General features: G+C 45.7%; 1 protein-coding gene and 2 non-coding genes across 3 annotated transcripts in view; 1 reads left to right on the forward strand and 2 right to left on the reverse strand.

Moving 5' to 3' along the window:
• The window catches only part of LOC122554623 (transmembrane protein 154-like), a 97,305-nt gene that overhangs the window by 47,321 nt on the left and 37,966 nt on the right, over positions 1 to 12,018 (reverse strand). The window lies entirely within an intron of this gene.
• trnae-uuc lies at positions 2,658 to 2,729 on the reverse strand. The gene has a single exon. It is a non-coding gene; the product is annotated as a tRNA-Glu (tRNA).
• On the forward strand, positions 2,778 to 2,849 carry trnae-uuc. Its single transcript has one exon. It is a non-coding gene; the product is annotated as a tRNA-Glu (tRNA).

Below are 12,018 nucleotides of genomic sequence, written 5' to 3' on the forward strand. Positions count from 1 at the left end.
ACAGACACGGGGAGAATGAGCAAACCCCACACTGACACGGGGAGAATGAGCAAACCCCACACAGATGGTTGCCTGAGGCAGGAATTAAATCTGGGACCCTGGTGCTGTGAGGCAGCAGTGCTAACCACTGAGCCACTGTGCCACCCTTTTGAATTAGCACACTAGTTCCAACTCCTTATGAAAACTATCCAATTAGTCCTACGGTTTTGTTCTTTTCCATTTTACTTCTTCAAATGTGGGTGGCACAGTGGTTAGCACTGCTGCCTCACAGCGCCAGAGACCCGGGTTCAGATTAGGTTACTTACAGTGTGGAAACAGGCCCTTCGGCCCAACAAGTCCATACCGACCCGCCGAAGCGCAACCCACCCAGACCCCTACATTTACCCCTTACCTAACACTACGGGCAATTTAGCATGGCCAATTCACCTGACCTGCATATCTTTGGACTGTGGGAGGAAACCGGAGCACCCGGAGGAAACCCACACAGACACGTGGAGAATGTGTAAACTCCATACAGTCAGTCACCTGAGGCGGGAATTGAACCCGGGTCTCAGGCGCTGTGAGGCAGCAGTGCTAACCACTGTTCAATTCCCGTCTCAGGCGACTGACTGTGTGGAGTTTGCACGTTCTCCCCGTGTCTGCGTGGCTTTCCTCCGGGTGCTCCGGTTTCCACCACAGTCCAGGGTCAGGTGAATTGGCCATGCTAAATTGCCCGTAGTGTTAGGTAAGGGGTAAATGTAAGGGTATGGGTGGATTGCGCTTCGGCGGGTCGGTCTGGACTTGTTGGGCCGAAGGGCCTGTTTCTACACTGTAAGTAATCTAATCTAATCTAATCTAAAAAAAATCTAAAAAAAAATGATTACCCTATCTCTCCTGAAGATTAAGTTTGAATAAGTTTGCATCATATTTTCAGGCAGTGATGCCAGATCATAAAATTGTGTGCACAGAAAGGATCTCCTCATCTCCCGCTCAATTATTTTAACATTTAACTTGAATCTATGTCCTCTGGTCAGACATCTTCTGCCAATGGGACCACTTTCTCCCCATGGAGGACTGCAGATGCTGGAGATCAGAGTGAGAATGTAGTGCTGGAAAAGCACAGCAGGTCAGGCAGCATCCGAGGAGCAGGAGAATCGACAGGACTGAGGTTTGTGGGCCGGGGGCACTGAGAGATAAATGGGACGGGGGAGGGGTTGGGGCAAGGTAACTGAGAATGTGATAGGTAGGTGAAGGTGGGGGAGGGGTGGAGCAGATAGATGGGGAAAGGTGATGGACAGGTCTGGAGGGCGGTGCCAAGTTGGAGGCTTGCGACTGGGATAATGTAGGGGGAGGGGAAATGAGGAAACTGTTGAAGTCCACATTGATCCTGTGCAGTTGCAGGGTCCCAAGGCGGAATATGAGGCGTTCTTCCTCCAGGCGTCAGGTGGTAATGGTTTGGCGGTATGTATGCAATTAAAATCCCACCTAATTTTGAATAATCTACATTAACCTTCTCTGCTCTCAGGTGAACAGCCCCAATTTCTCCATATAATTGATCATTTCTGGTATTGTTCTTGCTGTTTCTGTCAAAGTGTATCAAATCCTTTGTTCAGGTGTGACAAATATTATTCCCTTCTCCCTCCTGAGGAGGAACTGTTGACAATTAACAGACTTCAAACCAATCTCGCAGCTCAAGACTGGGCATCTGTGAGGGGCTGTGGGCCATCAACCGCAACAGAACTGTACTCCAGCACAATCTGTAACCTCACGGCCCAGCATATCCCCCACTTAACCATTACCATCAAGCCAGGGGGGGGTCAATCCTGGTTCAGTGCAGGAGAGCATACCAGGGGCAGCATTAGGCACACCTGAAAATGAGATGTCAACCTGGTGAAGCCACCAAACAGCATAAACAGCAAATGACAGACAGAGGTAAGCGATCCCACAACCAATGGATCAGATCTAACCTCGCAGTCCTTCCACATCCAGTCATGAATGGTGGGGGCAATTAAACAACTCACTGGAGGAGAAGGCTCCACAAATATCCCCACCCTCAGTGATGGAGGAGCTCAGCATATTAGCGCAGAAGGTAAGGCTGAAGCTTTCACAGGAATCTTCAGCCAGAAATGCCGAGTGGATGATCTATCTCGGCCTCCTCCAGTGGTCCCCAGCATCATAGATACCAATCTTCAGCCAATTTGATTCACTCCATGTGTTATCAAGAAACAGTTGGAGGCACTGGATATTGCAAAGACTATGCACCCTGTCAACATTCCAGCTATAATACTGAAGCCTAGTGCCCCAGAACCTGCCTCTCCCCGAGCCAAGCTGTTCCAGTCCAGTTACAACACTGGCATCTACACAGCGATGTGGAAAATTGCCCAGGTATGTCCTGTACAGAAAAAGCAACCAACCCAACCCGGCTAATTCCTGTCCCATCAGTCTACTCTCCATCGTCAGTAACGCAATGGAAGGGGTCAGTAACAGAGCTATCAAGCAGCACCTGCTCAGCAATAACCTGCTCAGAGACGCCCAGTTTGGGTTCCCCCAGGGTCACTCAGCTCCTGACCTCATTCCAGCCTTGGGTCAAACATGGACAAAAGGAATGTTGACAAATGTTTGCTTTCTCTTAATATTTTGATACAATAATACCTACGGGACAGTAATCAAAACACCCGTTCCCTGGCCGGGAATCGAACCTGGGCCGCGACGGTGAAAGCGCCGAATCCTAACCACTAGACCACCAAGGAATGTTAAATTGACAAGTATTTGCTTTCTCTTAATATTTTGATTAACATTCCTTGGTGGTCTAGTGGTTAGGATTCGGCGTTTTCACCGTCGTGGCCCGGGTTCGATTCCTGGCCAGGGAACGGGTGTTTTGATTACTGTCGCGTAGGTATTATTGTATCAAAATATTAAGAGAAAGCAAACATGGACAAAAGGAGCCGAATTCCAGGGGCAGGGGGAGAGTGACAGCATTCGACCGAGTGTAGCATCAAGTCCAGCACCACATAGTTTGACTCTGATCTCCATCATCTTCAGTCAAAGAACAAAGAGCCCTTCAAGCCTGAGCCGATCTAAATCTACAGTCTAAACTTGTCGCCCAATTCCTAAGCGTCTGTATCCCTCTGCTCCCCACCTACTCATGCATCTGTCCAGATGCATTTTAAATTAATCCTCTGTGTCTGCCTCTACTACCTCTGCTGGCAGTGTGTTCCAGACACCTACCACCCTCTGTGTAAAGTACTTTCCGCACGTATCCCCCTTAAACTTTTCTCCTCTCACCTTGAACACATGACCTCTCATTATGGAACGCCTCACCCTGGGAAAAAGCTTATCTATCCCTCTGTCTATACCTTTCATGATGTGTAGGCCTCAATCCTCACTTTGCAGTCCTCACTTTCTTCTAATGAAGTAGTCCTTGCAAAATTAGAATCAGTGAGTAGCAGGGGCAAACTCTCCACTGGTTGGAGTCATAGCTGGCACATAGGAAGATGGTCATAATTGTTGGAGGTCAGTATTCTCATATCCAGGACATCTCTGCAGGATTTCCTCAGGGTGGTATCCTAGGCTCAACTATCTTCAATTGCCTCATCATTGGCCTTCTAATCATCATAAGGTCAGAGGTGGGGATCTTTGCTGATGATTGCACAATGTTCAGCAATATCCACAACTCCTCCGATACTGAGGCAGTCCATGTTAAAATGCAACAAGATCTGGGCAAGATCCAGATTGACTGATAAGTGACAAGTAACATGAGCATAGCACAAATGCCAGGCAATGACCACCTCCAAGAACAGACAATCTAATCATTTCCCTTTGACATTCAATGGTGTTACCATCACTGAATCCCTCACTAGCAACATCCTTAGCATTACCACCAACAGAAACGTATCAATAAACACAGTGTCTGCAAGAGCAGGTCAGATGCTGTCCGTTAGCTACAAGGCACAAGTCAGGAGTGGGATGGAATACTCCCCACTTGCCCTGGATGGGTGCAGCTCCAACAACACTCAAGAAGCTTGAAGCCATTCATGACAAAGCAGCCCGCTTGATTGGCATTGCATCCATAAGCAGTGACTCCCTCCACCACTGCTGCTCAGTAGCAGAAGCATGTACCATCTACATTCTCCCCGTGTCTGCGTGGGCTTCCTCTGGGTGTTCTGGTTTCCTCCCACACTCCATTGATGTGCCGATCAGGTGAATTGGCCATGCTAAATTGCCCAGAGTGTTAGGTCCATTAGTCATGGGTAAATGTAGGGTATTAGGGTAGGAGAATGGGGCTGGGTGGGTTGCTCTTCGGAGGGTCGGTGTGGACTTGTTGGACCAAATGACCTGTTTCCACACTGTAGGGAATCTAATCCGATCTAATCTAAGACGTACTGCAAAAATTCACCAAAGATCATAAGACACTACCTTCCAAACCTATGAACACTTCCCACTAGAAAGACAAGGGCAGAAACTGCATAGGAACCCCACCACCTGCAAGTTCCCCTCCAAGCCACTCAACATCATGACTAGGAAATATATTGCCGTTCCAACACTGTCGCTGGGTCAAAATCCTGGAATTCCCTCCCCAAGGGCATTGTGGGTCTACCCACAGCAGGTGGACTGCAGTGCTTCAAGAAGGCAGCTCACCCCCAAAGGGCAACTAGGTACAGGCAATAAATGCTGGCCCATCCAGTGATGTGCATCTCCCACGAGTGAATCTTAAAAAGTTATCACTCACCAACCCCCACCCAGGTCGCTCCAGTTAGCTTCGGCACCATGAGCTTTGCATGGCCATGAATGTTTGTTCTGACACAAGCTGCCTAGACAACAGTACTAGGTCACAGATATACAGGAACTGGTTGGGACAGTCCACCCAGCCACCCACATCTACACAGTAGTTACTTTAATTACAAGGAACTAAATTAAGCTTCTTTCAAATGTAAAAATTCTGATATTAGCAATACTGGTCCTGTGAGAGACCTCAAAGAGATTGCATGGAGAACATCTCTGTGCAAAAATGGAAATGCATTCTAGTGGTGACTTTCAGGTGATAGAGATTACCACAAGGGGAAAGTAGAAAAGCTATCTGCCATTCTCAGAGATGACTATTATTTAAAACAAGGACTGCAGATGCTGGAAACCAGAGTCTAGATCTGAGTGGTGCTGGAAAAGCACAGCAGGTCAGGCAGCATCCGAGGATCAGGACAATCGACGTTTCGGGTAATAACCCTTCATCAGGAATCCTGCTCCTCGGATGTTGCTTGACCTGCTGTGCTTTTCCAGCACCACTCTAATCTAGACCATTATTTAAATTAGATTATTTAAATTAGCTGCTGATGACGTTCAGATTTTTAACTGAAAATAGTAATCTATATCACTCCGGAACGATTTAGTTCTAATTACATGTGCATGTTCCCTTGTTCTATCATTTCCCCGACCAGGAGAAAAAGTTTGTCTCTGTCCATTCTATCAAACTATACCCCCATTAAATCCACCATTCTCAAAGAAACACAACTCTTACCTATGCAATCTGTCCTCATCATGTAACTGTTAATCTTTGTTTCATTATGCTGAACCTTTTTCAAGACCAAAATAAGACTGAGATGTGATGCCCAGGCTTAAGGCTCAATATTAAACACTGATGCTTTTGTTAAGATGTTTTCTCTTGCTTTTTCATCACATCTTTTCAAGAGTGGATCCTGATCCACTTCATGGGTCAGTGGGAAAATTGTCTTCACGATGCAGTTCTAAGCCATACAGATCAAAAGGCATACAGCTTCCTGTGTAGTTTGGCAGATTTTGGATGGTGCTGAGACAAATTTGTTTAGGCAGGACAGCAATGGGCAAGGAGAGAGTGGGAGTGCGTGAGGTGGACACTTCAGTGGTGTCGGTATTTATGTTTGGAAAGGGAAGGAAAAACAGCTTTACTTCCCATGTCAGATTGCTACCTTGTGCTGGCTGCTGGAGAGGATGTGTTTGTGTATTTGCAAGTGGAGACCGCCATGAGAACAGTCTGGGCAGACTCACATGGCATCACACAAAGTGAGTAGTAGGGAACTGGAAGACTAACTTACTTCAATGGTGAAGCAAAGGGATTGGAGAGTGAATTGGACTATTGATTCACCACTGTCTATTCTCAAAATGTTAGCTCTAAACATTCAATAGGACCCACTCATTTTCTGAGTCAACATTTCCCCTTTTCCCTCACATCAGAATTTAATACTGCTAATAACTTCACTTTATTCACAATCATTAATGTAATTCTTTCCATTTACCAAACCACCTCTTCCCACGTTTAAACAATGGAGAGGCTTTCTCAGGTGGATACGTTATTGGATAGAGCCCACTCTGTTAAAGGTCTCTTCCTTCATTGAAGGTTCTTTACAACCTCTTTAAAATTGGGCTAAAAACGATACTTCTCTGATTCGAAATGTAACATTTGTTCTGGTGAGCAAGTAGAATTATTTTTTAAGCCCTGTGTTATTCCATAAAAATATAAGAACATAAAGAACAGGAGCAGGAGTAGGCCATCTGACCCCTCGAGCCTGCTCTGCCATTCAGTAAGATCATGGCTGGTCTTTTCGTGGACCCACCCGCTCACCGTAACCCTGAATTCCCTTTTTGTTCAGAAAGCTATCTGTCTTTCTCTTAAAAACATTCAACGACGTAGCCTCAACTGCTTCACTGGGCAGAGAGTTCCACAGCTTCACAATCCTTTGGACAAAGAGGTTCCTCCTCAACTCAGTCCGAAATCTGCTCCCCCTTGTTTTGAGGCTGTGCCCCCTAGTTCTAGTTTCACCCATCCAGTGGAAACAACCTCCCTGCTTCCAACTTTTGTATTCTTTTCTTAATTTATATGTTTCTATAAGATTCCCTCTCAATTTTCTAAATGCTAGAACTATCTCAAACAACCTGTCTGAGGAAGTTGAAAAATGTGGTGCTGGAAAAACACAGCAGGCCTGGCAGCATCCGAGGAGCAGGAGAATAAACGTTTCGGGCATAAGCCTTCCTGAAGAAGGGCTTATGCCCGAAACGTTTATTCTCCTGCTCCTCGGATGCTGCCAGGCCTGCTGTGTTTTTCCAGCACCACATTTTTCAACTTTGGTCTCCAGCATCTGCAGTCCTCGCTTTCTCCAACCTGTCTGAGGAAGCCTTAGAGCAGAAATGCTCTCCCTGTCTCTATGTTCTGATGGCTTACTGCTTCAAACACGATGCACTGGGTCTGGAATCTTGGGTATCAAAGTTAAGTTCTGCCCTCACACAACTAGCACACATCCAGGAGAGATCATTGCATAACTATCCAAGAAGATGGAATGAGCTGCCAGAGGATGTGGTGGAGGCTGGTACAATTGCAACATTTAAGAGGCATCTGGATTGGTATATGAATAGGAAGAGTTTGGAGGGATATGGGCCAAGTACAGCAAGTGGACCAGATTAGGTTAGGATATCTGGTCAGCATGGACAAGTTGGACCGAAGGGTCTGATTCCGTGCTGTACATCTCTATGACCGTAGTGGTTGAGATTTGATAACTGACTTTGTGGTTGATAAAGCAAACCAGAAGTAAGCCTCCTGGAAGATAGACAGGTGAAGAAATACCGAGCTTTCTCCCCTTCTTCTATCTGGAAAACCCTCAATGAGATATAATGATCCCATCACTGCCTGAATTAAGATTAAGGGCCAACATGGAACCTTCCCACATTGTTTAGCTCAGTAAATCTAAGGCTTGCCAATCTTTCAGCATTGTTTTAGGTCTCTGGGAATTAAAGATGAATCACTGGGTTACCATTGCCAGCAACTGGGGGAGAAAAACAAGTTGTTAAGAAAAAGGTGTTTTGTTTATTATTGTCTTTGAAATCTTTCATTGTTTAGTTATAAAACATTGGAGATGGGAAAAAAGGTTATTAACTGGGTGGAGCGTCGGAGGCAATGGTCATGTGATGAGTCCTCTGGGAACGCACGCAACTGGAAATGGTGACCTTGGTGAAATATCGAGAGTGTGAACAACACATTTGTAATTGCAGATGCCCCTTTGAAATGCTATCCTTACTGCTCCTGCCCCCCTTGAGTATTCATGGTCCCCCGGAATATTCGTAACTTGTGAAATGTTACATTCCAATCAATTTTACAGCATTCTTCTGTACAACTGTTGATTTTAATCTCAGTATATTATTGAAAAGATTATACGATTCCATTTGTATCTGAGGCACCAGCACGTCCCCAAAAAACTTCCTCAATAAACACTTCCCCGTCCTTATTCAGAGAAACACGGCCCTTTTTAACCTGCAGTTCAAGTGATATTCTGACACATTTCCCTCTTTCACAGAGACGTAAATATGCTCCTCTCCTTCACCCAGCCAATTCTGAGAGGCAATGTCTCATAAATCAGTGGTTCCCAAACTGAGACTCAGGGCTAGTTTACAGTGGAGATGCAGAAACATGAGGATATCCGCGCTGGGCGATGAGACCAGAATGCCATCACCTCATGTAGTGCAGTGGGCTATGCCACCCTTGGGTGCCTGCAGTTTGCATGTTCTCCCCGTGTCTGCATGGGTTTCCTCCAGTGCTCTGGTTTCCCCCCACAGTCCAAAGACGTGCAGGTCAGGTGGATTGGCTATGCTAAATTGCCCAGAATGTGCAGGCTAGGTAGGTTAGCCATTGGAAGTGCAGGGTTACAGGGATAGGGTCTGGGTGGGATGCTGTTCAGAGTGTGAACTTGATGGGCTGAATGACCTGCTTCCACAATGTAGGGATTCTACGATTGTTGGAGATCCCAGATTTGAAGTCATTGGCAGAAAAGCATTGAGGGGAAACCTTGCAAGCAGCGTATGGTTAAACTCTGGAATACACTGCCTTAGAATATGACGGAGGTCAGTTCAACTAAGGATTGTTTTTTCATTCATTCATGGGGTGAGGGCCTCGATGGCCAGGCCAGCATTTATTGCCCATCCCTAGTTGACCGGAGGGCATTAAGAGTCCATCACATTGCTGTGGGTCTGAAGTCACATGTCGGTCAGACTGGGTAAGGGTGGCAGATGGATACACAACTGATTGGCAGAGAGGAAACAGTAGCAATTAATGATCCTTTCAAATTGACAGGCAGTAATTAGTGGTGTACCACAGGGATCAGTGTAGGATCCCCAGCTATTCGCAATATATTAATGATTCGGATGAGGGAACAAAATGTAACATTTCAAAGTTTGCAGATGATACCAAGTTGGGTAGGAGGATGAACTGTGATGAGGATGCAGAGATCTTTCAGCATGACCTGGACAGGTTGGGTGAGTGGGCACATCAATGGCAGATGCAGTATAATTTGGATAAATGTGACATCATTCACTTTGGAAGCAAAAACAAGAATGCAGATTACTACCGGAATGGCTATAAATAGGGAGAGAGAGGAGTGTGCAGTGAGACCTGGGGGGGGGGGTCTTACAGAGACTTATAAAATCCTAACAGGACTAGACAGGGTAGATGTAGGGAGGATGTTCCCCATGGTGGGTGTGTCCAGAACCAGGGGTCACAGTCTAAGGATTCGGGGTGGACCATTTAGGATGAAGATAAAGAGACATTTCTTCACCCAGAGAGTGTTGAGCCTGTGGAATTCATTACCACAGGAAGTAATTGGTGCCAACACATTGAATGAATTCAAGAGGTACCTCAATGTAGCCCTTGGGGTAAATGGGATCCAAGGTTATGGGAAGAAAGTAGGATTAGGCAATTGAGTTAGATGATCAGCCATGATTGTGATGAATGGCTGAGCAGGCTCAAAGGGCCTCTTCCTGTTCTGATGTTTCTATTCCTTCCCTGAAGGACATTAGTGAACCAGGTGGGTTTTTCCAACATGGCTCATGGTCATCATTAGACACCTGCTTCCAGATTTTACTGAATTTAAATCCCACCATCTGCTGTGACAGGATTCGACCCCATGTCCCAGAATGTTACCTGGGTCTCTGGATTAACAGGCCTGCGACAATACCACAAGGCCATTGCTTCCCCAAACAGTTTACAAGCTGTAATCTGCTTGTGTGGAACTTTTCTTCTGAACTGTGATGTTCATCTGGTTCCTGGCCTCCCTGTTCGCTGGTCATTAAAGCTCAAGTCAACAAGAAGCCATTTATCACCGAGTAACTTGTTGAGATATCTTGCCTAAGGTTTACAATGTTGTGTCAAGGATGTCTTCAGCTCACAGTTCCAAATGACCTTTTGACCTTTCTTAATTAAAGATCAGACCTTCACAGCAGTGAAACAGCAAAACCCATTTACCCCTACTTCCCAAGTAAAGTAGTAATAACAATAACAACAATATATTATAAATCTTCATTGCCCCAGACCTACCCAGTACATAAACAGGTTAATCTGCTTATTTTGAACAGCAAGTATGGGCAAATAAAACTGTGAGGTAATTCTCCTCAAGGAGGTCAACATTTCCACACACTTCCCCGTTCACATTCATCTCAAAGAACAAAGGATAGCAGGGCTTAGACAGACAGCAACTCTGTCCGAATACAAAGGCACATCATCTCAGGTAAACTGGAGTCTGAAGCTGTCAAGGACCACAGAGGGATAAGTGCAAAAGAAATACCTTGGAGACAGGTTGGAGAGAAAATAGGAACCAGGCAGAGGAAACCAAACTATCTCCGGCCATTACTTGGAGAGATTGGTATGGGAGAATGCTGGGAAACTGCCTGAATTAATTCTACTGTAGGAAACCCAGGCATTTAAGGGAAAGTTGGTGGTTTCAGTGCCCTCTGGAAAGTCTAGCTGAAAGTCCAGTGTCTGCAGCATTAATAATAGTCATTGTCTGTTCAGGCATGACTAAGGACCAAGCCACCTGTCAGGAGTTAGGTTCAAAGGAATGATCTCCACTGACTATTTAAAGTAGCCAGACAGCAAAATATACTCACTAATCAGAAAAAGACAGCCCAGAGAAGCTGGGAAAAGGTGAGCAGCAAGTGACAGGAAAGCTGGGAAACAGAAGGATTTTGGCAACGGTACAGGGGACAGTAAAACTCTTGAGAGTTAGTGTGACTAAAGAATGATGTCAGGAATTAAACCATCAGGATGTGGCATGTAGGCCAAGAACAGAGGGAGATTTGGAAGCCGAATGGGGGACAGGATGGGTCACTGAATTTAAACAGGACTGAAGCCCATCTAGAAGCTTCAGAAAGGGTTGGAATAGATCCCAAAGGAGCCAAACAGGCTCAAAGAAATTCACATCTCTCGCTTACCACATGATGAGTTCACATATTGGGAGGCAAAAGAAATGCACGTGGAGGATTCAACTTGGAACGGCCTCAGGAATGTGCAGGAGGAGCTGAGCAGCAACGTGAAGAGAGAAATGAATTGATAACACCAAGAGGCTGGACACTTCTCTCTCTCCAATCTCTCTCAAATTCAAACTCAGTGCTCAATAAAAAAACATTTGCCAGGTGACCAGAGGATAGCTGAGGTGGTTCCTGTGTTTAAGAAGGGCAGCAGGGATAGGCCAGGTAACTACAGAGCAGGTAGTCTGACAGCAGGGGGAGGGACATTATTGGAAACAATGCTGAGGGACAGGATTAATTAATACTTGAGAAAAAAGGGATTGACCAGGCATAGTCTGCATGGATTTGTTAGAGGGTGATCCTGCCTGACTCATTTATTTGAGTTTGTTGAAAAGGTGACTAAATAGATTGATAAGGGTAGTGCAGTTGATATGGTTTACAATGCCCTTACAATGGTCTTTTGTTTCGGGAAATGGAATTTGTAGGTAGATTTGTGTCTTGACCATTCACGTGAGGTCAATGAAGTTCATGTGACATTGTATCCAGGTCCTTGAGAGTGGATTCTTACCATTGATTACCACGGCACTCTGTTCCTACTGCTGTCTTGCTGCTTGTCTGGAGAATCTAATGGTTAAAAATGTGTTGCTGGAAAAGCGCAGCAGGTCAGGCAGCATCAAAGGAACAGGAGAATCGACGTTTCGGGCATAAGCCCTTCTTCAGGAATGAGGAAAGTGTGTCCAGCAGGCTAAGATAAAAGGTAGGGAGGAGGGACTTGGGGGAGGG

The sequence above is a fragment of the Chiloscyllium plagiosum genome, chromosome 1 (genome assembly GCF_004010195.1).
Source record: "Chiloscyllium plagiosum isolate BGI_BamShark_2017 chromosome 1, ASM401019v2, whole genome shotgun sequence".
NCBI lineage: Eukaryota > Metazoa > Chordata > Chondrichthyes > Orectolobiformes > Hemiscylliidae > Chiloscyllium > Chiloscyllium plagiosum.